Raw genomic sequence first — 6,064 nt, 5'->3', positions numbered from 1 at the left:
GCCAGCGCAGGCAGGCCTGGGGCCCTTGCGGTGACGGCCGGCTCTGCCTGCCCGGCCGAGCCCACGATGGAGGCGCCCGCCCAGCGGCGCCCGGGTGAGGCCGAGCGCGGGGACGAGGACCACGAAGCGGCGAGTCGCTGGCACAGAGCACGGCGGTGCCCGGCCCTGCGCGTCCTGGACGGCGCCGACACTACCAGGCCCCCTCCCACCCCCGTCCTTCCCGCTGCAGGACCCCTGGCCTCGCTTCTCCCCAGACTTGGATGGGGCAGACGGGGGGGCAAGTTTGCCACGAAGACGGATACGGCGCCAAGTCGCTCAACTCCCATTTCCCTTTTTAGCTGCGCTACACTTTTAAGTAGGCGGAAGGGCACCAACACGAAACGGAGTCAGGGTATTAATAGCTCTGGCAGGGATCGCGCCAGGACTGCCGCTTGGGCTCGAGCAGAGCCGGCGAGCAAATGACTACCGCCTCGCTGGCTGGAAACGAGTCAAAGGGGACCCTCCGCGACCTCAGTTTCTTCAACTTTGTGGGGTGGGGAGAGGGTCTCATCTGTACTAATGGTCTTAGCCGAGCTCTCAGCTGCCCCTTCGGGGAGAAGGCATCCCAGCTGCTGGTTCGAGAGGAGGCTATTACCGCGTTATTGGCCACAGCCATTCACATCACATCATAAAGCAGCGATGAGGCCATTAGCACCTGCCTCCGTGGAAAACTGTTTGTGTTTTCATCAGGATGAGCACCGAGACAGGTGCGCCTCACCACACTTCCGCACCATGCTGCCAGCTAGCTCCAGGTTTCCCGGGACCGGCACGGACCAGGACTGCTGGTCGGGGCGGGTCCAGCTCCGCGCTAGGGCAGCGGAAAGGCACTTCCAGGAAACCTCTGCGCAGAGCAACACCCATTTGCTGAGAACCGGGTGCCGGACCAGTCTGCGAGCTAAATGCACCCGCTTTAGAGATGGGCAAACTGAGGCCCTGCCCAGAAACAACACTGCCCTGGTGTCTCTGTATATCCAAAGAAAACCCAAGAACAGAAGAACCCAGGAATCCCAGCACCACAACATCCTCTCTCGGGGAGCTGCTGCTTTAGCCCTTGGACAATTTCCTCCTATTTAATCTTTACACAGCTGGAAATATAACCCAATTCCTCTTTCTTGGCACCCACTAAATCAGAAGCAAGACAGCCTACTTGTCCCTCTCCGTGCTTTGAGCAGGGATACGAGCCAGGATGACAAAGTTGCCACTCTCAAACCCCGCAGCGCTCTCCTGTCCAAAGTCAAGGACACTACGAGCAGGGAGATTTCACTGATGAACTGACTGGGAAAGCCCGGCAAAATGTCACTGGAAATGAAACCAAGGATTTATAGGTAAAGAAAAGTAGCTCCGTATTTCCCCAATACCCTGGTGTCTTTGCAGCCGTGTGAGCTCACGCCGACAGACTAGGACAGGCCGAGCCCTTTGCATGCATGCGTCATGCCAGGCTGACAAGTGCCAGGAGAATTAGGAACCGTGGAGGTGCAGGGCCGGCCACGGGGTCCCGGCCCGGCACGAGCACTCAACTGGGAAGGGCCCCGCGGCACGACGGGGCCCCACGGCCACGAACAACCGTGTTGCGACACCGTCCGCCCATTTTGTCTCCGTGAATCAGCATTTCTGATGATCAACGTGGCGCGGCGTCTCCCCAGCCAGAAGAGAGCAGAGCATGTCTTTACAATGAGGTTCAGGAAAACAAAGGGAGGAGGCAGCGCCGGGTTGCTAACGACGACATTCTGCATATGAAACCACTCGCACCACGGACCCGGGCTCCTCCGCATTTAAAGGTGCCACACGCACAAAATCCAGCACCGGTCCCTGGCAAAGGGGTACCGCTCCTGCCCCGCGCGGGCCTGGAGCCACGGCCACTGCAAAACCCCGTCCCGGGCCATCGCCTTTCCCCACGTCCTTCATCCCCACCCCAGGGCCACCCGGGCCTTGAGGTGGCGTCCGGGGATTTCTCCATGCCCGGCCCCTCGCACGTGCTGCCCGGCGGGCAGGCAGAAACAAGAGGCCACGTCTCCCTGCGCTGGTGGGAGGCGCAGCTCACAGGACACGCAACGATCACATCGCAGCCCCGGCCTGCCAGGGAACAGCTTTCTCCCCAGCCAGCCCCCGTGCACAATGAGATGCACAGAAGGGTGGGGGCAGGGGGAAAGAATGGAAAAATACTTCATAAGTGAAGAGGGAAATTCAGATTACCACTAAAGCTTTTTTAGGTCAAAGGGGGAAATGGATTTTTAATAGAAAATGGAAGTTATGGGATTGGCAATAGTTATGTGACAGACGCAGAGAGTTAAATCCATATAATCTCCTTTGCCATTTAACATTGAACACCATCCTAATTCCATGTTTCATAAAACTGCCTCCAAATCACAGGGAGAGATTAAAAATTTAGAACCAGCACTGCAATATTTTTAAACTAGAAATTGCTGCCGGCATCTGGACACACGTGCTGACCCTAACCTAAATACCGAGGGCATTAATTTATACAGCCCTTGCAGGCTGGGTGGGCATAGTGCACATGCAAAGGTTTCCTATTGGCAGGCAATAAGTCACTGGCAGGAACGTGGGGCCGAGAGATGAAGACCGAAGGCTGATGGATGAGGGCTACACAGAAGGACCGCGATGTGGATAGACAGCGCCTGGCTGGCCCCGAGGAGCACGTATTCTGAGTGATCTCAGTGCAATCTTCTTAAATCGCAGTAAATTACAGCCTAGAGGTATTGAAATATTAATACTTCCATCTCAGCTGGGAGAAGCGAGTCATTTTGTTATCATCCCTTAGCAGTATTTACTAGTCTTGTTCACTGGACTTTCCAAACTGTAATAGCTTCAGAAGCAGCGCCAGCCTCTGCCCCACAGAGGGACGTGCTAGACGGAAAGTACTCATTTACTGTAACGAGAGGCCACGGCACAGCAGCTGTAAATCGACCCTGCGGCCCATCACCAAGCCACATCTCTCAGGAAGAGGCAGCTGAGATTTAGGCTGTAGCCCTGCACAGAGGAGCTGCGCAAGCTGAAATGCTCAGCCTGCGCATGCAATCAAAGACAGCTCGCGCAGACGACAACCCGCAGAGGTGGCCTCCTGCCCGTCCTTCACCTTGGCCCGAGCTCCGGCAGGAGGGGACCGCTCTTACCGAACGGGCTCAGGACCTGCGCCTGCGGGGCAGCGATCCGTGCCCGCCCACGGCGAGAGGCATCGCCCGCTTTGACCTGTGGCCGGCGTCGAGCAGGACAGCCGTTACCCCGGGCCCCCCGGCACGCTGGTGATGCCGAAGACGACCCGTCATCCCCGGATGGAACGACCTGCATCCCTAGCCCTCGGCTCCGGGGGAGTTTTACTAACTTTCCTCCTAATGAAGAGGGTGACCTTGGAGCTGGCCGAGTGGGGACGTGACACCCCCTCGTACCCGGACGCTTGTGGAAGGGACGAGGAGATATGCAGCAGAGAAGTGACAGCAGATGCATGGTGCCAGCACTGCCACCTTTAACACACCCGGGCAAACAGTTGTTCGCAGGGCACGAGGGGCACGCGCAGTCCGTTAACACAAGCGGTCTTAATCACTCAGGAGGTCAGCTCGTAAGAGGCATTTTCCATGTCAAAGAAGGAAAGCCAGAATGCCTGATAAGCAACCCCAGACCCACAGCACGAGGATGGGCCCGGTGTGGGACGCGGTTCAGTATTTCTCTGCAACCCACAGAGAAACATGGCTTTCACCGCCTGCCACAGGGTCTGCATGGCTGCGGGCCTAGGACATCAGCTCGTACCCGACGCACACATCCAGGGAGCTTGCAGAGGCACGAGGCACTTCGCAGACCGAAGCTTGTGTACAAAGCACATGCTCTCTCCACCTCTGCAGTGCAACCACCTCTGGAGAGGAAGCACAGCAGCACGTAGCAGCCTCAAAGGAGAGTTTGGACAGGAAGTGAAAGAGGAGAGTCCCGGGCTCGATGGCTACCGTGCAAAGACCCCAAACACCCTCAGCCCCAGTGCTCCTCAGCTTTAATGGGAGCACATGAAAATGAACAGCGACAAGAGGTCAGGAGTGACCCCCGGCCCGTGCCGAGGACACGCATTCTCCTGGAAGGACAGACACCACTCCCGATGGCATCTCAAGATCGCTCGATCCAAGCAGGCTCTGGGCTGGCCTGCGCAGCGCGTAGGATTTAGAGCCAGGGGCGCAGCCCCAGGCGGCAGCGCTGGAGGCAGGGCAGCCAACGCCGGTGCACAGGCAGAGGCGCTGACAAGGCACCGTCTCTGCCACCTCTGCCGCAGGGGCCAGCAGCACACGCCTGCGTGGTGCCGGAACGAGCGGAGCGCAGCGCCCGCCGCGGGGGAGAGGAGACGTCACGCGCTGCCCTGGCCCGGAAGGGCACGCCGAGCCCCGCGGGGCACTGCTAATGGCATGCCCTGCTTCTCCCCTGTGCTGCCGGGGGCACAGGAAAGCGAGATGAATGGATCGCGCCCGGCTAGCCTGCTCTGCCTGCCACCTCCGGAGGCCTGATTTCCAGTCCCGCTTACGTCACGTACGCAGTCAGTCTGGCAAGTTTCACCCGAGTCTCGGCTGGACACTTGGCATCATCGCTGAGCCAACACACACTGCGGGGCCGTGCCAAGTCTCTCGTCACGGGAGGCCAGGACTGAACCAACCAGAAGCAGAGCGAGGCAGGCGAGGGAGAGGACTCTTCAGAGGTGCGCGCACGCCAGCTGCTAGGCTTTGTCCTAAGCCGGCAGCCCATGACTTCCACGAGCCCGCAGCCTGCGCGCGGCAGAAGAGCGGCGAGCAGACTTCCTCGCGCGCGGCCGCAAGTTGGACGAAGTAAAGCAAATAAATCAATAACAGGGACAGACAAAGGAAAGAACTGAAACACAGCTGATTTCATCCCTTTCCCACCTAGTTGTGATGAGCATCCCCTCCCCCTCGCGTTTCTTGCGGAGCAGAAATGAAACGGGCTTTCAGTGCGATTGCTGGCCTGGGCAGCAGACACTGGGGCACATCCCGGATCTGGCTTTCTCGCGAGCACCTGCAGCCGAGCCGGCAAAGGGCGTTTGCAGGTGATGGGTCGTACCCACTCGGAGGGAAAATGCTTTAAAAAAGGAGTAAAGAAAAGCAGGGTCTTGGAACCAGAGTTCAAGGTGCACAGAAACACTGGCCCCAAACTGCCCCCCGTGTCAAGCCCCTGACGAAGAGCGAGCGCTTTCCTAAGGCGCCGACACGTTTGAGCTTCACTCCCTCCTCGCAGGGGCGCTTATTTGCGGGCCGTGTATTTGGGTGCACGTGGACTTTGCGGTAAGCCGCACACATCTCCAAACTCACGTGCTGCCATGTCAGGAGAACGCTTGCCACAAAGAGACGCCGCCAATGTTATTGTCACGCTGAGCTCGTCGCTGTTTCGCATGAGGACAGCGCGTCCGTCTCCGGACCTCAGCGCCACGCGGGCAGCAACGAGGGCGCCGCGGCAGGAACGCGTGGCACAGCGGGGCGCCCAAAGCCAGGCTAGCAGATCCGCCCGTCCCTGCCCCCTCCTCTCTCTAGCATCGGGGCGAGGACGGGGCCAATCCGCACCGGGCAAACTCCAACAAGAAGCGATTGCCGTTCCTCCCCAGAGGCCCAGAAGATACTCGGCTCGCGCGCATCGATTCCTTCGTCTAAAGGCAGGTGCAGCTTGGCCCCGGCTGGTGCAGACCGAGGGCTCTGGGCGCGTCGCCATCGCAGCCCCGCGATAAATAACGACGCCGGGCACCGAGAGGACCCGGGTGCCGCACGCTCTTCCTCCGTGGATTTAACGCGGGCTCCACATTGCCTTGCCAAGATAAATGAGCGCTGTGCCATGCCGGGGGCCGGGGGGTGGAGAAATTAAAAAATGGAAGCTGCATCCTTCGCCGCTTTTAATATTTGAACGTAACGGAGCAAAGCGCTGGCGAGAGCGGGGGCTATTTCCACGGTACCTGGCTTTTGACTCGTTTGCTGCTCGGCGGCGGCCCGCCGGCGCCCCCCGCACGCCCCGACCCCAGCGCCGGCGCCGCTCG

The sequence above is a fragment of the Gavialis gangeticus genome, unplaced genomic scaffold (assembly GCF_001723915.1).
Source record: "Gavialis gangeticus isolate Ggan-Ray unplaced genomic scaffold, GavGan_comp1, whole genome shotgun sequence".
NCBI lineage: Eukaryota > Metazoa > Chordata > Crocodylia > Gavialidae > Gavialis > Gavialis gangeticus.
This window is presented reverse-complemented; position numbering follows the sequence as displayed.